Source organism: Galleria mellonella, unplaced genomic scaffold (genome assembly GCF_026898425.1).
Source record: "Galleria mellonella isolate WM207_F2 unplaced genomic scaffold, CSIRO_AGI_GalMel_v1 utg40, whole genome shotgun sequence".
In the NCBI taxonomy this organism is placed as follows: domain Eukaryota; kingdom Metazoa; phylum Arthropoda; class Insecta; order Lepidoptera; family Pyralidae; genus Galleria; species Galleria mellonella.
The window spans coordinates 6,043,450-6,068,304 of record NW_026442094.1 but is presented as its reverse complement, the minus strand read 5'-3'; the positions used below and the strand labels follow the sequence as shown (position 1 = coordinate 6,068,304).

General features: G+C 33.6%; 1 protein-coding gene across 1 annotated transcript in view; it reads left to right on the top strand.

Annotated features, from left to right (window-relative positions):
- LOC113520373 (uncharacterized) overlaps positions 1-24,855 on the top strand; it is a 95,385-nt gene that overhangs the window by 6,633 nt on the left and 63,897 nt on the right. The window contains exon 3 of the mRNA XM_026905695.3: positions 24,261-24,299. The gene's annotated coding sequence lies outside the window, so the exon portion shown is untranslated. The remainder of the gene's footprint in view (positions 1-24,260; positions 24,300-24,855) is intronic.

Genomic DNA, 24,855 nt, shown 5'->3' with positions numbered 1-24,855 from the left:
GGAAGCTATCCCTAACTTAGCATATAGGATACTTTATGTGATATGCGCAGGCAGTGCCGCGGGATGCAATTAGTAGGACATATTTTACTGCGGTAAAATACCTTTTATAAAAATTTTATAAAAAAGTCGTCATAAATGAATCAAATAAGTGAGCGCGTTGATGTCTTTTGTATGCATAATGCGAGTACAACATTGTTTCAATTCATATGGAAATATTGTTTTAGTTATACTCTACTGGTTGTATTCCACGGCTTTGTCCGCGTGAACCAATATATTCTATTCAATATAATATATTATATGCGCTAAGTTAGGATATAGCCTTCTCGTGTATCAAATTTCATTAAAATCCGTTCAGTAGTTTTTGCGTGAAGGAGTAACAAACCATCCAACTATCCATCTATATCTACCCATTCGTGTTTCTACCGTGAAGCGGTTGTGTTTGCATGGCTGTGTTTCGGTTTGAAGGGTGGGATATGGCGTGAATTTACAGGGTACAGAGGAATAACACCTGAGTTCTCAGGAATGGCAACTCATGGGGGGTATCATGGGCGAAACAGTATACTCTGTTATGTCCATGGTACTGCTCATGTCTATAGGCGACGGTTACCACTTTCCATCAGGTGGGCCGTAAGCTTGTTTGCCATTATAGTGACTTCAAAAAGAAGGAAATTCAAAATAAGAACTTAATCGCTTTAGAAGATTCCTTTTTTTATTTATATGGCTGAACCAATATAATTGGTTTTGTTACAATTTTTTTTTTTGCGGAACACAATTTTTCTATTATCGTTGTACCCGAAAGAAGTCGCGGGAGCAGGTAGTTATATATATATATATATATATATATATATATATATATATATATATATATATATATATATATATATATATATATATATATATATATATATATATATCGTTATATCATAACCCCTGATGACATTTATATTTAAATAAACTAATGTTGAGTAATTACTAAACACATTACCTACTGAATTCGTGGTTTATGCAACTGTCCAAGTAATTTATTGCGTGCCTGTACATATGTACATATAGTATCATTCATCGATTATAACTCACTTATATAACACGCTATTTATTTTTGACTAACTTAAGCCCGCGACTGCTCGTGCTTCATCATATCAGCCTTTAATTGTCAACTGATGAACTTAAGCCACTCCTTTAGGGAGTTTTACCAGTAATTGCCACGTTTGGTAGGTTGATTGGCAACCGTAGTTAGGCTTAAGGGATGTTTTAAGAGGGACGCTGCTGCCCATCCCTTCTTAATCGCTTTTTAGGACACGCATGGGATAGGAAGGGGTGTCCTGTTCTATACTGGGACCATACGGCTAGGCACATATGCTCGTGCTTACAAAATGGAAATAGAAATCACCGGTTTCGTATATTTTTTAATAAAATAATCAGCCAACAATTATACCCTTATACCTCTCATTCACCAATTTCCTTTACGCATTTCCAACGTTCCTTTCCTTTTTTTTTCAATCCCTTGCTCCATACCGTAGGTGGCGGAAAACACCAACAAATGCATACCCAAAGAGGGTTGACGTCAGGCAGGTGGCCGGTCGTAAAACTAAAAACCAAATCTTTTTGTAATATGGATAAAATCATATTACGCCGACCCCAAATGATTGGGATAAGGGTAGGAACATGATGATGATGATTTTATCTTATAATTTTTGCATAATTTTAATGCATAAAAATTAATTTTATTTATTATGTAATTAAATATAGATACGTCAAGATACATTGTGTGCGTAAGTATATAGTACATTAAGAAAAAAAAAACGAGTCGGCTAATTTGACAAATAGCTGACAAAAAGTTGACCCGTTTCTGAGACTCGATGCTCTATCTATATAATCTAAGGTTTAAGAATAACTAATATGAAGGGTTACTAGAGGGTTATTAGAGTCGATTGCTTGGGTACCTCTGTTCCATTCGTGTTTCAATCGTGAAGCAGTTGTGTTAGCGTGGCTGTGTTTCGGTTTGAAGGGTGGAATATGGCGTGAGTTTACAGGGTACAGAGGATTAACACCTGAGTCCTCAGGAATGGCAACGCATGGGGGGTTGTCTATCTATATAATCTAGTTCTAAACGTCTGTCTATTTACAGAAACTATTTAATTATAATTTTATTATATGTAGATGTAGCTTACTCTAGAATTAACTGAGTCCGGTTCCGAAATTAATAAATGTCAAAGACATCACAGTAATGGCTCGTTCCTTAAACTAGGATGCCTTGTGATAGGTCATACAGTGAATGGTCGCTACCGGTTCGAACCGGTTTATTCTAGTTAATCACTGTTGATTTATATCGGTTATTTTTAATACAAATTTGAATAGTAAACATGTTGACGGTCTAAATGATTTTAGTGAAGCGGTAATTGCCTGTAGATATTATAAAATTACTGTATTTTGACGTCATCGTCATCATAGATTAGATGTCATTTTACAGACATCTCATGCTGTATGAAGGCTAAGGCCTTTTACGCTACTTGGAATGGCAAAAAGCTAACAGCTCACCTGATGGAAAGTGGCAACTGTCATTTATAGACATGAACAGCAGCATAAATATCTCATAGTATTACTATGATACCCATAATACCCCTCATGCGTTGCCATTCCTGAGAACTAAAGTATTATGTCTAGGTACCCTGTATTCGCCGTGTGGTCGCGGCGTAGAATGGGCTACGACTTCCTTTCCCGTGGGTGTCGTAAGAGGCGGCTAAGGGAATTTATTGGTCAAGGGATCCCGCAGGGATCAAAGAAAGAGGGTAGAGGGAGCAGCGTCCCTCTTTAAACATCACCAAAGTCTAACTGCGGTTGCTAAACCGCTTGCCAAGCAAGGCAAGTACTTTCAAACTCCTAATAGGAGAGGCCCATTTTCAGCAGTGGACAGTCACCAGCTGATAGAATGATGATTAATTTTAATTTTACTGCCATATGCCATGGCTATGCCATGTTGTTGCAAGCTGGTAGCTACTACGAAGAGTTCAACCTTCAAAACGGCTTCCAGATGTTTTTTTTTTTTTATACAACTTAGAATGGCAAACAAGCTGACGGCCCACCTGATGGAAAGTGGTAACCGTCGCCCATAGACATTAGCAGTACCATGGACATAACAGAGCATACTGTTTCGCCCATGATACCCCCCATGCGTTGCCATTCCTGTGGACTCAGGTGTTATTCCTCTGTACCCTGTAAATTCACGCCATATCCCACCCTACAAACCGAAACACAGTCATGCAAACACAACTGCTTCACGGTTGAAACACGAATAGGACAGCGGTACCTAAGCAATCGATTTTTGTACAAAGTCTGCCTCTGGTAAATATCATTGCCATATGGTTCCTCATAAAACTGTACATCCAAGCTTGAGTTCCATGCGCCTGGAGTGTAGGTGAGCCACTTAAAAAATCAGATTCGTTCTAGTACATACTAGAATAGTGTAGGTACAGTGTAATAGTCATTACAGTGGTCCACTCAATGTTCGCAATAATCCAACAATTTCCCTAAAGGTCATTACTGAATAATGCTACTAAATAAACACAATTATTGCAAAACACATCATCGCCTTAAATCGCGGTGTGAGTTATAAGCGTATAGCGATGAATGAGGAATCGTATGATATAATCGTAGGCTTTGTATGATGTAATACTTGAAAAATAGTGGCCCTGTATTTACAAATGTTAAATGAATAAAAAAAATTATCGATTTATTCATTTGTATTATATTTATTAATATAATTTATATCTATCTAGCTGATAATGATTCATTGATAAATCGGATGACAATGATTACTATCGACTTTCGTGTTTAATACCCGTCCGCCCGCAAGACCCGCCAAACCAGCAACCAAAATTGAATTCAACTTGTACAAAAGTCGATTGCTTGGGTACCTCTGTCCTATTCGTGTTTCTACCGTGAAGCAGTTGTGTTTGCATGGCCGTGTTTCGGTTTGAAGGGTGGGATATGGCGTGAATTTACTGGGTACAGAGGTATTACACCTGAGTCCTCAGGAATGGCAACGCATGAAGGGTATCACGGACGAAATAGTATACTCTGTAGTGTCCATGGTACTGCTCATGTCTATAGGCGACGGTTTCCAGTTTCCATCAGGTGGGCCGTCAGCTTGTTTGCCATTCTAAGTTGTATAAAAAAAAATTACAGCTCCCACCGACTGTCCTCTGTCCTACCACCTAAATATTCAATTCTTTACTAACTGTACCTTTACCGCTGTCGATTATACATTATAATATCAAAATATCAACCTTATTACAACTAATAATAGTGATCTAATTAAATCTACACAATACAATGAACATTGTACGAATTCAAATAAATTAAGTCACTTATACAACCATATATATTTCTATTACCTATATATTTAACTTGGTGTATCCCATAACTTCACCTGTCTGGATTAGTATATAAAGTATTCTATGTGTTAAACTAAGATATAACCTACCAATAACTAAATTTCATTGAAATACGTTCAATAGTTTTTGCATGAGAGGGTAATAAATATCCACCCACTTTTCCCTACAATCTTTCACATTAACGCATCTACTCGCCGCCGCTCGTACCTTACACCGACACATCTGGCACTAAAGTATCAACTATAATGCAACGCATCTTTCATAGCGTATCGAATGTTATTCAATACATTGTGTGGAGAAGGAACTGGCAAATATTAACACATTGTAGAAGCAATCTTATTCATCTCGTTTATATTATGTACAAATTTCAAAATCAGTGCATCGACGGAAAGTAGTCCAGCGATAGTAATAATGGTCATGTTGGTAAACGTGACATGTTCACCTTGAATTGTATTTTACTTGTGTACACCATGGATAATGAAATTAGTAATATGTAATCAATATGTTAGGGGTGTGGCACCATGTGGTTTCGATATAGAACACATCAATACTTTCTTTCCCATGGGTGTATAAGATTGACAGCAGCGTCCACCTTAAAACATCTCGAAAAACCTAAGTGCGGTTGCTGATACACTTGCCAAGCGTGGCAACTACTGGTAAAACTCCCTTTATGGGGAAGGCTTATGTTCAGCAGTGGACAGTTAACTGCTGATATTAGAATTAATACGTCACCAGAGGGAGACTTTGTACAAAAGTCGATTGCTTGGGTACCTCTGTCCAATTCGTGTTTCTACCGTGAAGCAGTTGTGTTTGCATGGCTGTGTTGCGGTTTGAAGGGTGGGATATGGCGTGAATTTACTGGGTATGCAGGAATAACACCTGAGTCCTCAGAAATGGTAACGCATGGGGGATATCATGGGCGAAACAGTATACTCTGTTATGTCCATGGTACTGCTCATGTTTATAGGCGACGATTACCACTTTCCATCAGGTGAGCCGTCAGCTTGTTTGCCATTCTAAGTTGAATAAAAAAAAATTAATACGTACAATTTTACAGAAAACAGTTCACAAACATGTATATTATTTGAGTTTAATATTCTCAACATTAGTGCTCTAATGTGCGGTTTTCTATAAGCAGAGCCGCGGCGTGAAACTCATTATTATATAGGAAATTAGCTATTTAACGCCCCGTTAGTGTAGTGGTTATATCGGTTGGAGACTTGGAAGGTTTAGGTTTGGTTTCAGATGCATATGTATTTATTTTTCGAAATTTTTTTTTATACAACTTTCAATACAGTAATAAAACTGAGAGATTTTAATAAAATTGAATAAAAAATATATGCAAAATGACATAATTTTTAGATATAATCTGTATTAATATATGATGATTTGGTATATGAAGAAATTTTAATGTATTGCAAAATATGTAATTTGCATTTTGCAAAATGGATCCAAGTGATCTGTTTTACATTTTATTTCCTTTTTCGATAGAAATATTCACACGTGCAATTCGTGAAGGTCGTCAAATGAAATTACGTAATGCAATGCATAATGAACTTTATGGGTATTGGCATTGAATACAATTTTGACTGGCTTTTTATATTAAATTACTCGTCGTCTCGTTGGGCTATTAGGCTATTAAATATTTCCTTACATTTTCCAATTAAACAAGTTGCGAATTAGTTGCGAAAAGCGACCGAACAGCGAACAATTAGAAGCACGCACATGACTTTAGCGGAGGGGTCATAGTTCGCGACGTAAATTTAAAAGTTCGGAACGTAAAATTATGTAAGCAGTAGTTCAACTCCGTACAATGTTTATACATGTTAGTGGAGACTTAGTACAGGTAATATCGAAGGAATAAAATAGTTTATAAAATTTATATTTATTTATTTATTGCTCTATTTAAATGCTTCAATTTATGGCAAATATGCGTATGAGTCTAGTGGGAACGGCTTATCCAGAGTCAGGGGACTACAGATATCTTAAACCGCGGGATATCGTCAAGGTAACACAAAGGATCTATGAAATGATGGTATAAGGCAGGGGGAAGCACAAAAGATCCGTATGTGCAACGGCTTAGCTAGCTTAGCTTAGATCCCATATACGAAAATAAAATAAGGCATTGCTCTATTTTCTTAAGATAAAATAAACATATTTCATTCATTTTATTCTTTATTAATTAATTATTATAATCTTCTCTATTAATTCTTCATTCTTCATTTTCTTCTTTATTAACATTATATATTCTTAATAATAATGACGATTTCAGTCATTAACTTCCCACTGCTGGACATAAGCCTTCCCCATAAGGGGAGTTTTGCCATTAGTTGCCACGCTTAGTAGGCGGGTTGGCAACCACAGTTAGACTTTGGTAATATTTTAAGAGGGATACTACTGCCCATTCTTCGACCATTAAGCACCTCTAGTCGCCTCTTACGACATCGACAGAGAAACAAGTAGTGGTCCATTTTATGCCTGGACCACACGGTAATTCTAAATTATTTTTGCACGATACCCTAAAAATTTTAATATAGCTAATAAAAAACAAGACTCGGTATACTGTTTAGTGTATTAGTTTAGTGCGGTTGCGAGTTGAGGGAAATGTTGCAAGCTAGCGAGCAAGCAGCGAGTCAACCGCCTCTCGCAAATTCGAATGGAGTTATTTAAAAACGATTAGAGCACCGACGCTGAGGTGAGTAGAGGTCACCGGGTCGTTGTGTAGTGGAAAAATTGTAACATACTGTATACGTGTGTGACTATTATTATTTTTGCACGACTGCACAAAAAAGGAGTGTAATGTTTCAGGAGATAAAGGTTCATGTATGTGAGTTTCCTTATACCACTGTAAATTCTAAATTTCTGAACTGATTTCGATGTATAGGGTATCGTTAGAATCCTTACATCATTCCAAATGATTCTGGCTGTATTCTTTTTTTGAAATACTTTTTTTTTACTCTCCAAGTTGTAAATTTGCGATGCGAAATATATTTATTTTGGAATGGTAACTCCGTAGTTTGGTTTGCATAGATGGGGTTAATAACCGATTAAAAAAAAAGAGGTTCTCCATTTTGCTTGTATTATTTTGTTTGTTACTTCAAAACTCCATTAGAATGAAAAGGCGAGTCAGTTAGTCCATCGTGATAAATACACCTGGTATTCAGCACGATAGTTTACAGGAATAGTTTCCACGTGGAGGTCGAACCGCCAAGGTATATTGCTAGCAATGAGTCTGGTAGACTGCATTACCAACAATCCTTCCTCTCCAACTATTATTAGGTACAGCAATAGAAATATAACATATAATACGTCCTTCTTCATTTTGATAAGGTACTATGTGTATTTTTATTATATTTCAGCCGTTAAGTGTCCACTGCTGGACATAAGCCATCCCCATAAGGGTAATTTTGCCAGTAGCCTACCACATCTGGCAGGCGGCTTGGCAACCGCAGTTAGGCTTTTAGAGATGTTTTAAGAGGGACGCTGCTGCCTACCCCTCGCCCTCCGGGAGGAAAGGGATTATTAGTGATGGAGACTGAGAATCCCATAACTCAATATACCCAACCAGGTCAACCTCCTCGCGGTTCCTCCTGTGAACTATCATGGTTAATTCCTGATGAATTCATCATGATGGGCTAACTGGCCTGTTTTCATTCTCATCGATCACCCTTCACTGGTACTCCGCCAGCGTATCCCGTTAGCGCAGGCGGGGTTACCATTCCATTTTCACCCATTAAAAAAAACCCCTCGCCCTCCCTTAGTCGCTACGACACCCACGAGAAAGGTAGGGGCCCATTCTAAGCCGGGATACACATGTGTACTAAATTAAAAATTAGTGCCGATTGGTTGAGCAGTTAAGGTGTCAAGTTGTAACAGACAAACACACTTTCACGGTTTCATATTTTAATGATGGCTTTATTGTTTATACTTTCGTAAGTAAGAAACACACGTAAGTAAATCTTGTTGTTGTTTTTTTTTATAGTTAAAATTATTATAACTACCCAGTTATTTACTCTTCTAAATCGAACGGCCTTTCCGCAGTCTAATGTAGTATCATAGTTCTATAAGATCTGTGCCGGACTCGTCTTAAAGTGCACTTGGTCACATTCACCGTTCAATTTAGTTCTCGTACAGAATGTGAGAGGTCGCTTCAGTACAACATTATGCGAGACAAATTTGTTTTGGCGTAATTTTACTCGTGTATGTAAATATGTTACGTTTGCGGGTAGATGTATTATGTCAGAGCGTTTTAACGTTGTAATAAATCTTGTTAGTTTACTTTACATCTATAATTAATTTATAAATGTAGTCCTAAGCCCGATAGGACAAACCAGATTAGGCTAGTCCAAACTATTTTGTCCTAATATAAATACGCACACGCATACATATATATATATAAATAAATAAATAAATATATATATATATATATATATATATATATATATATATATATATATATATATATATATATATATCAGGCCTATACTAAATACTAAACAGAGAAAAATTAAAAAAATAGATGATGATGAATCAAAAATATTGAGTTGTATGCACAGAAAACAGTTTGCCTTGTAGTCCTAGGCCACCCCTTCCTTTCCTGTGGGTGTCGTAAGAGACGACTAATGGTCGAGAACCTTAACGGTTAGTAGACCTCCCTCTTAAAACATCTCTAAAAGCCTAACGACGGTTGTAAATTCGCCTGCTAAGCATGGTAACTGCTGACAGAACCTCTTAAGAGAGCGGTTATGAAAGTGCAGGAAGCAAGAGATATATGTATAGAGGACTGTGGCGCTTCTTTCGGCTTATCCCGTAAGAGTTTTGACGTGAAAAAAAAAATAGTTTTTTGACAAAATGGAAATCATAACGTTACGCTATGTAAAACAAAAAATAGAAATAAGAATCTTAACACACTAAAAATATGATTTAATTGTCTCTATATTATATTTCAAAAGTATCCAAAGAGACGGTCTATATACTTCCGCTTGTCAATCATAATAGAGGTCAACGTACTCACACACACACACAAATACAATTATTTAATACATCAATCAAATATTTTCTGACACAATGACAAAACGTTACCGAACTTACATTCCATTTACCCATCGTTTCAAATGGCGAATATTCCATTTAAAAAAAAAATAATTACTTCGCAAAAACGACTGCGAATATGAACTGTAAATTAATAGATTTAAAGTCTAAACCGTATTACGTTATTTTTGGCAATTTTTCAAGGCTTTATGAATTATCCCCGAGGCTTCCGTACTTAGAGCTGTAACAAATTACTCCGGTTAAAAGTAATGCTCCCTTTTAAAATAACAGGGCAATTTAGTATTTTGTTTTGCAATAACATAGGAATGTTACGTGATAGTGTATTATTTATTCCCATTATAGTTAGTACCGTCGTCGTTAGCAATTTGTCACCAAAACAACTGTAATCAAATCAGTAACAAATATTTTTGGAAAATAGTTTAGTTTCGTCAAACATAGCCGCACATATCGTATTAACTTTTAATTGTCCAGTGTTAAACATAACCTTCCCCTTGGATAGTTTTGCCAGTAGTTGCCACGCTTGGCAGGCGGATTGGCAAACGCAGAGTTTATAGATGTTTTAAGAGGGACGCTACCGCCCATCTTTCGCCCTCTCTTAGTCGGCTCTTACGACACCTACGGGAAAGAAAGGAGTGGTATATTCTATGCCGGGACCACACGGCTACAAACGTAGTGCTAAGTACTTATAGAAGAGTAAATATTTTCAAATGATTCTCCAAAAAAAGAAAATATCAATTCGATAGTTTTTTTTTTACGTTTGTTACCTCATAACTCCGTGAGTTGTAAACCGATTTTGATAATTCTTTTTTATCTAAAATGATATGTTTACAGATGGGTTTTATAGAAATTTTATTAAAACCGGTTGAATAGTTTAGTTTTTAAATTAAAATTTGAGCAAGTTTTGCCCCAATTAAAGTAATTTTTTTTTTTTTGTAGAAGGCAATTTAATTATAGTTGATTTTATTTTTTTGAAAAATATGTAGGTACGGCATATAACTGTATCCCGACACTTTGCCCGCATGAATTATTATGTAAAGTATCCGACGTTTTAAGTTAGGGTATAACTTGAGACTGTGAAGCAAATTTCATTTAGTATTTTTTTTATGTGAAAGAGTAACAAATATCTGTCAATATATACATTCTTATAAACCATTAAGAGGTGCCCAAGCAAACGACTTTTGCTTGGGCACCTCTGTCACATTCGTGTTTTTACTGTGAAGCAGATGTTTTTGCATGGCTGTGTTTCTGTTTGAAAGGTGGGATATGGCGTGAATTTACAGAGTACGGAGGAATAATACCTGAGTCCTCAGGGATGGCAACGCATGTGGGATATCATGGGTGAAACAGTATACTCTGTTATGTCCATGGTACTGCTCATGTTTATAGGAGACGGTTACCACTTTCCATCAGGTGGGCCGTCAGCTTGTTTGCCATTGTAAGTTGCATAAAAAAAAATTTCGTACTTATATAAGAAGTGGGATTAAAAAACAAAAAAAAAAACTGGACAGGTACAGTATAGGTATTGAGAATGACAAACTAAATGTTGTATTTCTTACTGCACTTTTGCCCTTCAGATCCAAACCAATAATGTACTTGTTGACTAGGTTAACCACTCAATATCAGGTCACTTATATTATTATTGTTTTCAACCGACTTCAAAAAAGAGAAGGTTGTCAATTTGATTGTATTTTTTTATATTTGTTACCTCATTATTCCGTCAGTTACAAACCGATTTGATTTTTTTTAAGGGATATATTTACAGAAACGAATTCAGTACAGTAGTTTAGATTATAAATCAAAATAGCTAATTTTGCCACTATAAAAGGTTTTTTTTTGTAAATCAATACAAATTTTCATTCGAGATAATTGTAATGTAATGATATATTGTATGTAAAATTTAATGGAAATATGATAAAAATTTCAATAACATACTTTTCTTCTCGTAAATTTGGTCGCTTCGTTTACAAGCATTAGCTCTGATTTCCCTAAATTTTCAAAACCTTTTCTTAGTGGTTGTATTTTTTTAAATAGACTTGTTATCTCAAGCATTTTCAAATCATAATTTTTTTATAATATATATATATATATATATATATATATATATATATATATATATATATATATATATATATATATATATATTATTATATAAAAGTATTTCATAGGAGATTTTCACTTTTAGCTTGGAGATTATCAATTACAATAGGTGACCTTATAGTTCCAATATTCCAGCTTTAGTATTATATATTATAATAATATGTTAATTTATGTTAATTTAACAGTAAAAATCATATTAAATTCGTTTACTAATTAGTAAAAATCTACGACGTGATCTACTTTAGTTAGTTCAGTGGTTTCTTAATCAAATTTAAATAAAATCATTCCGAATTTCGGAAACGAATAATCCAATTACGTATTATTAAAATTAATGAAACAAAAAATTTACAAATTTTTGTTAATTAAAATATAATGTGAGAAAATTCTTTGTAATTTTGTTATTCTTGCCACTAAACGGTCTGTTGTGGAAGGTCGTGCTATCCGACTATATTTGGATGTAGGTTGTGTGAGAATCTACCGTTATCAATAACCGGTTTACACAATTTAACGGGGTTATAAACTAGATTATGAGGTATAGTTTACGTAATTTAAATTATTCAAATATGTTTAAATGTAACCGTGATGAAAATTGAATAATAATAATTTAAATATGCAGACTGTATAGGTAACTAGATATTTAAAGATTAAAGATTTAATAAACAATCCGTACTTTCTTAGAATTATAAATTTTAGATAGAGAAAATTTTAAGCAATTTGTTTTTTAGCGTTTAACATTAGATTATTAGTTATAAGCTCATGCAAGAGACGCATCAAATCACTATTAATATCGTCATAATTTTGCTTAATCTTTACCTATCACTATTTCAGTCAGCGAACATTATCACGGTCATGCGTACGAAGTCGCGGGTAAAAGATAGTGTATGAATAATGCTACTATTATTTATTACTCATATATTTTGATATATTCTACCAGAGGGAGACTTTGTACAAAAGTCGTTTGCTATATGCGACGGTTACCACTTTCTATCAGGTGGGCCATTAGCTTGTTTGCCATTCTAAGTTGCATAAAAAAAAACCTTGTTACCTGTACACTCTGCATATTCAATATATGTATATATTTTTTCAATTACCATTACGGTTGCATTTAAAAATATTTGAATAATTTAAATTACGTAAATGATATATCATCTAGTTTTTAATACGTGTATATCAAATTTCATAGTGATTGGTTAAGCCGTTAAGGTGATATAAGGTAACAAACAAACTTACATTCACATTTATTATACTCGTATTAGGAAAGATTATATAAATTTTTCCGTGTGGTTCCTATATAGAATGGAATACCTCTTCTTTTCCTATCGAGACAGAATAGAAAAAGTAAGAGGCGACTAAGGGAATCTAAATAATCGAAGGATAGGCAGCAGTGTCTCTATTGAAACAACAAAAGCCCAACTGCGGTTGTCGACATGTTCGCCAAGCGTGGCAACTATTGGCAATACACTCAATATGGGGGAAGCCTATATTTAGCAAAGAACAATTAAGAAATAATAACATTATTAAATATTATTATTTCTAGAACAGTATTGTCTGGAAGAGATTGCTTATCGATAAGGCCGCTTTTTGTATCACTTCTCATAAATATTTACTGTATTTTTTTTACTTGATGCAATAAAGTGTCAAATAAATAAATAAATATTATTTTTACCAACTTTCATGTCATCCTTTTGATTTTAATGAATGAGCATAACTCCATTTACACGTCTGTGTTCACACGACTGCAAGCTCGCGGGCCTAACCTTCGGCACCGCGTTACTGATAAAAGTCATGGTCACTCGTCTTTCGAAACATTAAGATGGTACAATTTAAACTGGAGTACTTACGTCACGTTTCTTTTTAAACAAGGATAATCCTGTATCTGTCATACTAAAACTAGCCATATGTCCGCGTTAAGTAGTACATGAAGTATTCTATGTGTTAAGTTAGGATTTAACTTACTAATTTACTGTATTTATTATTTTTATAATTAGAAACTTAATAGTCGAGAGATGTACAGCAATGTTCCTATTAAAATATCATTAAGGGTTAATTTCGCTTGCCAACCTGCCTGTCGAGCGTGGCTACTTATGGCAAAACTCCACTTATGGGAAAGGTTTATGTTCAACAGTGGACTGTTAACGACTAATCTAATAATTATTTTTATAATTGTTGCAATAAAGTGTTAAATAAATAAATAAACTATTCGTGTACCAAATTTCATGTAAAACCGTTCAGTAGTTTATGCGTGAAAGAGTAATAAACATGCATCGATCCATCGCTACAAACTTTCGTATTTATTTATTTATTCTTACATTACAAAAAAAAAATGTTTGGTACAAAAGGCGGACTTAATAATATACAGCATTCTCTCGCAGTCAACCTTTGGCAAAACAGAAATGTAATTATGTAGTGAAAAAATTGAGAATTGTTGAAAAATATATTAATTAAAAAAAATATATTAAAATTATTTCATTATTATTGTTATTGTTATTATCTATCTTATTGTAATAACAATGTAACTTTTAATGATCCTCTCTTCCGCATGTGCAGACTGTACAATAATTGTAATGAATTGGACATTTTTGCTTATAATTTAAATTCTTTTCTTAAAATGGCAAAAGAAGTGTCTGAATTTGATATATAATTGTTCTCATTTTCAATTGTTATTGTATATAATATTGAAACTAGTATGAGCTAACGCTGTGCGTAGCAATTAATGGTGTACAATTTTAAAACAATTAGTTATAAAGTTCATTATATTCAATTTAATGTGAATTGTATTACTGTTGCTGTGCCTAAATAAATAAATACAATAGAAAAGTTTATTTTGTTATTTTGTTATCTCTGGAACTGTGAATTGCATTTCAAAAAATCCTTTTGTATTCGATAGCTCATTTCTTGAGAATGTTTAAGGTTATTTAACATCACGCTACGATCACGGATGAAACCGCGAGATATAGCTACCGTATATTATAAACGTGAGAGTTTCTTGAGATGTTTGTCAGTCAATCATACTACAGTGGCTGGATAGAATTTAATGAAATTTTGTATATGGGTAGGTTATATCCTAACTTAACACATAGGTCATCATGATTATATCAGCTGTTAATTGCTGAACATAGGCCTCTCATAGACCCACATAGATCCTTCTAGAAAGAAGGAACGGTACCGAGCTATCTGCAACCACTGACTTATTGCAATGAATTTGAGGTAATACATAGGTAAAACATAGGTAATACATACATAGGTTTTCGAACACTCAGGTTATGGAAAGAGCTCCCTGCCGAGGTTTTCCCAAGAGACTACAGCATGGGGTTCTTCAAAAGGGGGGGTAAAGAGGTTTCTTCAGGGTCGGCAACGCACGCGTAATACCACTGGTATTGCAAGTGTTCAAAGGCTACGGTAACCACTTACCATCAGGTGGGCCTTATGCTTGTTTGCCACCTCAGTGGTATAAAAAAAATAGGTAAATTCATATAATACCATGCCATAACTTAAAATTTGGTGTATATTTTTTCTTGCCTTTTAAAAATAGTCTATTTCTATTGGTTTACCTAGATTTGAAATCTACGCGAACAAAATTAGTGGAAAAAAGCAAGTAAATAAATAATAATATCAAAAAATATGGAAACTGTGTGATAATAAAACACATATGAGAAATGTTACATGACAGTCCCCAAGTGTGGCAATGCAGGATGTTGCAGCACAGTATATTTAGAGTTGCCTGTGATATTAATTTTGGGTATGCTGGAAGAGAACTCTTTTAAAGTTAAGCTCGTGTTTCTACATTTGCTTATCTCTGTCATACTTTTTATATATTATAAGTGTGTACAATAAAGTATTCCCGTGTAGTATAAAATAGGCCAACTCTATATTTCTCGTGGGTGTCGTAAGTAGCAACTAAGGAAGGGCGAGGGATGAGCAACAGCGTCCTTCTTAAAACATCTCTAAAAGCCTAACTGCGGTTAACAATCCACTTGCCAAGTTTGGCAACCAACCGCAAAATTTTCCTAAGGGAAGGATTATGTTCAGCAGAGGACAGTTGAAAGCTGGTATGACGATGATGAAAATGGCAACAAAGTAAAAAATATTTTATTAAATTTATAGGCAACCTTTAGTAGTTCAATTAAATTTTTATTTTGTTTACCATACTTATTATTTGATATAAAAGTTAGTTTTTAGTGTGGTCGTTATTTCAAACGACACTGGTCATCATTGTAAGTTAATGCAATGGCAATATTAATATTTTTTTATTGGATTTTCACTAGTTATAAATAAATATAAATGTATACGACTCTTATTGGATAAAGTACTAATAGTATGAGTCAATATATTTAATATTATTGCGGAAAATTATTTTTTTTTTAATGGGTGATAATGGTGCTATCGGTATACACCGGCGGGGCACCAGTGAAGGATGATAGGTGAGGATGAAGTAGGTCAGTTAGCCCATCGTGACGAATTCAACAAGAATTGTTCACGACGGTTTCCAGGGGGAACCATGTGGAGGTCGACCTAATAGAGCATATTGCTAGCAATTAGGGCTGTCAAACTCCATTGCTAACAATCCCTTTCCCCCCGGAAAATTATTATTATTAAACCTTATATATATTTGATAAAGATATAATATGGGCATATGTATTTCATAGGCACTAGTGCTGGTCTATAAGTAATGGTTACCACTTTAAATCATCAGCTCATCTGCCATGACATATTTCATAAAATAAAAATTAACGTTTTTATTATTATTAGACATTATACTATAATAAGACTGTATATTTAAAATTATTGTTGTAAATAATTTATTATTATTACAAATTATATAAGGGTATATAATAAATATCGTATATATATCATATAATATGAGCCTAAATATTTTATACTATTACTGAATGTAACTTACATATAATTTCATATATATATATATATATATATATATATATATATATATAATTATTCGCCGTGTAGTCCCGACATAGAATAGGCCAGAAAAGGATCCTGTGGGTGTCGTACTAGTCTAAGCGTCTAAATATATATATATATATATATATATAAAAGGTTTATATTTGCAGTGGACAGTTAAAGGCTGATATGATGATGATATCAAATTACACACCTTTTTGTGATTTTTATATATATATATATATATATATATATATATATATATATATATATATATATAACGGGATACGCTGGCGGAGCACCAGTGAAGGGTGATCGATGAGAATGAAAACAGGCCAGTTAGCCCATCATGATGAATTCATCAGGAATTAACCATGACAGTTTCCAGGGAGAACCGCGAGGAGGTCGACCTGGTTGGGTATATTGCTAGCAATGGGATTCTCAGTCTCCATTACTACCAATCCCTTTCCCCCCCTTTTTTGTGATTTGAAAATAAAAATTATAATTTTTCTCAAATAACAGTATAACATTTCGTTATGTTATCAAACATAATTATTTATTGCTTTCTCACGAAGTCACATTTTAATATTAATTTTTAACTATTAACATTCCACACACATATAACGTTAACCTCATTATGAGTTAACTAAAAGGTTATTTATTAGGAAATAGCGCGTGTTTCCATCAATATGCTTATTATTGCAGTCGGCAGCTGCTTCATTCATAGCATAGCCTGCTATTCCGTTTTATGATTATTGTCTTTTGTTTATTGTTGTCTCGACATCCGTGTATTAAGGTTTAAAAATAAAGTTTGCAAATACTCATTTACGTTATTGTTTGTTGCATTGATAGACTGTTTGATTAGAAATGTAATAAAACTTAACTTGTGTAGTGACCCTTATTTATTATTATTACATTACGTTATTCTTTATTACTTACCTTTTGTTTTTAAAGTTTTATGCTTAAAACTTTTTAATTAAATCAATCAAAAATCTAAAATAACAGATTTTTTTATTCATTTATACGTAATTATATATAATATTAAGAATACAATGTGCCATTCAAAAATTTAAAATGCAATAAAATTAAAACATTTAAAATAAAAGAGGTTTTTTTTCAATTTGGATGTATTTTTTATATGTGTTACCTTTTAACTGCGTCAGTTATAAGAGGATTTAGAAAATTCTTTTATTTTTAACTGACAGGATATTTATCTGAAAGGACTTACTTAAAAATTTGTCAAAAATAACTAAATAATTTTGAATCAAAACAACTGTCTTTACCACAAATGAAATAGATTTTTTTTTGTTTGGAACACAATATTAAATTTTAAATTATAAAAATCCAGTGTCACGATTTTGATTTTGTATACCGATAGCGCAGGCGTCGTTCTATTCCATTATTATTTATTTATTTTATTTAACTCTTTATTGCACCAAAAACTTTTAAAAAAAATATTATTTATTACCACATTATCATTCATAAAAAAAATACTCTGTCATATTTACAGCTATTCACGTATATACACGACGGTCACCACTTTCCATCAGGTGGGACCGTCAGCCTGTTTGCTATTCTAAGATTCATAAAAAAAAATATTCCTCGAGTTATTTATTACAGCTAGATTATGTTTAGGAGTTAACAAAATTGATTGAAGATATCGTTTAGTGGGAGAAAGCAGTTTTATTTGCGTGTAGTTACGGTACGTGAGCCGCAATTGTTGTGACACGCATCTATGAGTTGAATGGTCGAAATATCATTAAATGATGTTTCTATACTTAGAAACAATTGGCACTTGCTTTATTGGATATTCTTTTATTACGTTATCCAATGATTTGTGCATCAGTGATAATTAGTAGAAGTTATGTCATTAGATATACACGCTATTTTTTTTATGCAACGTAGAATGGCAAACCAGCAGGACTCGGGTGTTATTCCTCTGTCTTCAAACCGAAACACGGCCATGCAAATATAACTGCTTCACGATAGAAACACAAATGGGACAGAGGTGTCAAAACAAACGACTTTTGTACAAAGTCTCCCTCCGGTACTGAATTATCTCCACACATCCTCAAAATCAGTAGTTTTTGCGTAATACAAGTAGAGATATAATCTATTTATAGTTTTATCACAAGTGTATATGAATAAATAATTGTATTGCAAGGAATCAGTGTAAACGAGTTTTGTACAAAGTCTCCCTCTGGTAAATTGCTATTATTGATTTTTTTTTATATTTGTGATTATACGAGTGTGAGTGGAAATTGTTATTGTGAAATTATTATAGTTTATAGTTCCTTAGATTAATATGGTTTGTTTTCGGTGTTATCTATTAACGGAGAGTGTTTTTGTGAGATGAAAATGGAATAGTGCACCGTCTACTTATTTCTCGGTTTGCCCAATGATTGACTGGTAGACAACACTGTTCGGTGTTAAGTCCGCCATATGTACATAGTTTCACTGTGCATTGAAGTTTAAATAAATAAATAAACAGTTATCCCTCCTGTGCTAACGCTGGCTAACTATCAGTTAAAGATGATGGGTCACAATGAAGTCAGATGGTCCATTTCAATAAATTCATCTAGAATTAGCCATTATGATTTCCATGTGAGATAATACCATTGTTTTCAAGAACTCCAACGTATGAGGGGTACCGTGATCATCCCATGATATCTATGGTGCTTCTAGTTTATAGGCAATCATTATCATCCTTATCACCTTATCTGTTCACGTCAGATCATAACAATAGAATCGAGACCCCATAGACTGCCATAAAGAACGATGCTAACTCACCTGCCTCCATTGACTCCATAAAGTGTCTTTGAGATCGTCACTCCAACTAGTGGAACGTCGTCCTACACTGCATTTGCCTGTACAGGCTCGCTACCTGAAAACTTTTCTTCCCCATCGGTTGTCGGTGCTTCGAGCTATGTGACCAGCCGATTGTCACTTCAACTTGCTTATACTTCTGACTATGTCTATTACCTACAGGACCACGACGCAGTTACCCATCTGTCATTAAAACCAAAATACTCATAGTTAAAATAAGTAGGAACACCTAAGCACGTTAAGTGCGTATGCGTGAATTATGCTCCATCATTTATAATATACGCAATTATGGGTACATACTTTGTAATTATGTGTAGCTAATTATAAGTCGTTAAGATTTATGCGTCGCATAAGGAACTTTTACGAGTCATTTCTGAGAATTGAATAAAGAAACAATATTTTGTGGTTTTATAAAATAACACAAGTACAGCTGTATTTATTACAATGGATTATTAAAGATATCATTTGTTAAATATTTGTGTTTTTCTAGCATAGACACAGAAGCTCGGCCTGGGGGGAAGGAGTTCATTAGTATGTTTTAACTCCGTCATATTTTATTCCGGAAAATTCTTTTTTTTATATAAGACATATATATATATATATATATATATATATATATATATATATATATATATATATATATATATATATATATATATATATAGCCAAAATTGAAATTCTTTTATTGTTTATACATCAAATAATAATATTTATGTACAACAATTGTATCGTTATATTTGTAATTGTCCTGCTTATTTCCTATATTGTATAATGCAAATAAAGTGTACTCATTTATTTATTTATTTATTTAAATAACATTATTAACCGAAAGAAAATATGGTGCAAAAGACGGACTTCAAGTTAGTAGCATTCTCTACTAGTCTACCTTTGGAATGAACAGCAAATGAAAAACATGCGTCATTATTAGGGTAGGTAGAGAAAATAACAGCTAATGATTTATACATTTACACAATATTAAATATAAAAAATACATATATCCATACTCGTATATGTTGATGATGACATCACGTTGATATGGAATGATGTTAGTATGATGTCTACTCAGAGATGTTGCCCACCATACGTAATATGAAGTACAAATATAATTTATTATTTTCTTTATAGATTTTATTACAAATATTTATTACATCTTCCGTAATGCGTACATCGGAAATTCTGATACGATTGAGCTATAAGATTATTCATACACGAAAATTTCTTACGTAAGTACACGTGAGTAAAATAAAAATAAAAAAAAAGTAAAGAATATTTGTGAAGGTAATGTATCAGATGGTTAGCATTCACTTTGAATACATAAGATATTGTGTCATTCGCTAATACTAGCATACGATGTGATGACATGGAAATGTTAGAAGGGCCAGAGTTTTAACCGACTGACCATGAAAGGAGGGTAATGTCTTTTCGTTGTGAATACATACATATGTATGTATGTTCGGATTTTTCAGCGAAATGTATTATACTAAAAAGGATGGAGAGAAGAGATGCGAATAATAGACAAGAGAAAATGGAAATTAACAACTCCATTATCAGCAATATCAGTGTATTGCTAGAAATGAATTTTAGGAGAATTTTGGTAGATTTTGTACAAAAGACGTTTACTTGGGTACCCCTGTCCCATTCGTGTTTCTCCGTGAAGCAGTTGTGTTTGCATGGCTGTGTTTCGATTTGAATGGTGGAATATGGTGTGAATTTACAGGGTACAGAAGAATAACACCTTAGTCCTTGGTGAAATGGCAACGCATGGGGGGTATCATGGTCGAAACAGTAAACTCTTTTATGTCAATAGTACTGCTCATATCTATAGGTGGCGGTTACCACTTTCCATCAGGTGGACCGTCAGCTTATTTGGTATTCTAAGTTGCATAAAAAAAATGGTCGAAGTCAGGTTAACTTCCACGCAGTTGTCCGATAATTATCGGGTTAATGTGCCAATTAAAAAGACCTATCATCCCTCACTGAACGGATTGGAACTAATTTTGGTATAGGGTCACGTTATCTATTATTATTTGGCACGTAGATGTAAGTGTATATATAATGAATAGATTATATTTTTTACAGTAAACTATACGATATATTATATGTAAAAACCGACAATTTCAAATGGAAGAAGAGTATTTACGAATGTGTGTGTTTTTTTACTATTGACAATAATAATTCTTCAAAACTGTTTAATAGTAATGTTTAAAAAGTTACGGCTCGAATAATTGTTATTGTTTATGACTTTATTAAAGGTCTTGTTATTATTGTGATTATTATTGTTATTTTTACCTTTTATTATTATTATTTAATGATATTTATATTTTTTTTTTGCTATACAATAAATGTCACGCCGTGTAAATTTCGGCATAGAATGGGCGCTTTCTTTCCCGTGGGTGTCGTAAAAGGCGACTAAGGGAATTTAATATTAGAGGGATGGACAGCATCGTTTCTAATAAAACATCACTTAAAACCTGTGTAGGGGAGGGATTGTTTGTAATACGAAATATCAGTCCCATTGATAGCAATATATTTATTTATTTAAAGTTTAATACACAGTAAAATTCTATATACATTTGGCGGACTTAACACCAGACGGGGTACTCTACCAGTCAACCATATACCAGCAATATATCCTGCCAGGTCAACCTCCACGTGGTCCTCCCCGGAAACCATCGTGCTGAATCGCAGGTGTATTCATCACGATGGGCTACCTGACCTGCCTTTTCATTCTCACCTGTCATCCCTTATTGGTGCTCCGCCAGCGTATTTCAGGCGAGAAAGCCATTCCATTATCATCCATTAAAAAAAAACTGCTGTGTGTACGTGTGTGGTGTATCCGAGGATAGACCCATCTTGTATAATATATACCTTATAGATAGATACATACTCTTTATTGTTTCCTCCAAAATATTACAATAGTAAACTTATTATAAATATAAACAATTACAACAAATAATCACACAATGAGAAAACAATGGGCGACCTGATCGCTAAAAGCGATCTCTTCCAGGCAACCTTTGGATGAAGAGGAGTAATTATAAACAGTTTGATCGGAGGCCCGGTGAAATTCTATTATTTCTAAAATATAGAGATGTGATACATGCAATAATGTAAATATATATCCCTACTTATTATATATACTTAAATATATACACATATACATACAAATATACATACAGACACATATGCATACAAACACTTACACAAATACATTAATATATATAAATACTGCTCACATGTATACATAAAGCACAAACTTACAAAATTTTTATATACCTTACTGTCATACTGTTCAGTCAAGATACTCTGTATTAAGAAAAACCAGTCAACGTATATCTGTCGGCATAACCTATATTCCTAAACTGGCCCAACCGATCTTCGAATCCGGGACCTTATTATACAAAGAGACCAATATGTAAGTATAGAGTATATTTCAGAAAACAAAAAAAAAAACAAGTTTTTCAAATCTGTTTACACGTGAAAAATATAAAAAAAATATTTTAGATATGCCAATCAATATGTACAGGTCACGTGGACGAAACCGCGGGTATAAACTAGTAGGTGTATATTACACCTAGTGAGAGACGTTATGAAACCTCAATAAATCTAGACTACACGAAATTTCTCCTGCAACCAGACGTTCCTTGTCATCTCTCACTTATCGGAGATCAGCGAAAGGTCGCCGCAAAGGTTCCGTACGTTTATGCAACAATATTGGGAAGATCCGATGTGGAAACTTTCGTGTAGGGGTGTAACTGTCACGTTTGCACCTACAAGTGCCTACCCATTGTTAGTTTATTTTTGTTCCACTCCTTTTAGCAGTTTTGTTGTTTTATAATTCTATTGTTTCGTAGTGTATTCTGTTATATTGATAGAGATATTATTTTAGGTTAATAAATTAAAAAAAAATGAACAATCCCCGAATATATTATTTTTTAACTGGTACTTTTTTTTTATACATCTTAGAATGGCAAACAAGAGAGAATCGCAACGGCCCACCTGATGGAAAGTGGTAACCGTCGCCTATAGACATGAGCAGTATTATGGACATAACAGAGTATACTGTTTTGCTCATGATACCCCCCATACGTTGCCATTCCTGAGGACTCAGGTGTTATTGCTCAGTACCCAGTAAATTCACGCCATATCCCACCTTTCGAATCGAAACACAGCCATGCAAACACAACTGCTCCACGGTTGAAACACGAATGGGACAGAGGCACCCAAGCAATCGACTTTTGTACAAAGTCTCCCTCTGGTGAAGGGTGGTACAGTGAAGAATAAATAAATAAATATCTATACTGCCATCCAAATTGAGTAGAACTTATATTGTATTGTATTGTAATGTTTGTATGTTTATATGTGTATAACTTGTATGATTTTTCAAAATATGTTCTTCATCATATCAGTCGTTAACTGTCCACTAGAGAATACAGGCCTTCACCTTGGGAGGTTTTACCAGTAGTTGCCACGCTTGGCAAGCGGGTTAGCAACTTTAGAGATGTTTTAAGAGGGACGCTGCTGCTATTCCATCATTCCTTGCATCCTTCGACTATTAAGTTCTCTTAGTCACCTTTTACGACGTTTAGGCTTGTCTTGACCTTTTTTAAAACACCTAATACCAATTTATGTATTTTGGAGGGGAAAGGGATTGTTAGTAATGGAGACTAAAAATCCCATTGCTAGCAATATACCCAACCAGGTCGATCTCCTCATGGTTCCCCCTGGAAACCATTATGATTAATTCCTAATGAATTCATCATGATGGGCTAACAGGCCTGTTTTCATTCTCATCGATCACCCTTCACTGGTGCTCCGCCAGTGTATCCCGTTAGCGCAGGCGGGCTTACCATACTATTTTCACCCATCAAAAAAAAATACCAATTTATGTTTAATATCTCCCATATACATACAAACATAGTCCACTTACCATTTCATTTTATTAATAAGATGTTCATAATTTATATAAAAAAATATTTTATTTATTTTCAGGTGAAAATTCCGTAACTGAAGACTATCTAGGACATAAAGGTAATTCATTAATTTCATTATATTAACTACTAAGTATTTGTCATAATTAAACATTAAATGATTTAAACAAAAATTAATCACTATATCTGAATTCATCATCATTAACATTTCAACTACTAATAGCTTACTACTGAATTGCTCTAGACTTTCCCCATAGACTGTCAAAAGGAACGGTCCTTTTTTGAAAGTCTATGGGAAAAGCCTAAGTTTTATCCTACTTGACTTATTGTAGATCATGTCGCCATCTAGTTTATCTGTCTAGAAATATTTAGTTTATCTCTAAATAATTTGATTATTTAGAGATAAACTAAATTATGATATAGTAACTTGTAATTTATTTATTAATTTTTTTTTGTATTTTTTTTAATCAGTGTTTATTTGCAATATATATTTTAAACCGATTTAAAATAGAAGGGAGGTTTCAGTTTGATTGTATTTTTTATGCTAACAGACATAAATCTGTCATTTATAAACAGAATTGGTTCTTTTTTCTGAAAGTACATACTTTCTCGTATAAATATAATTCAAAATCGGTTCATAAGTTTAGTTTTAAAAC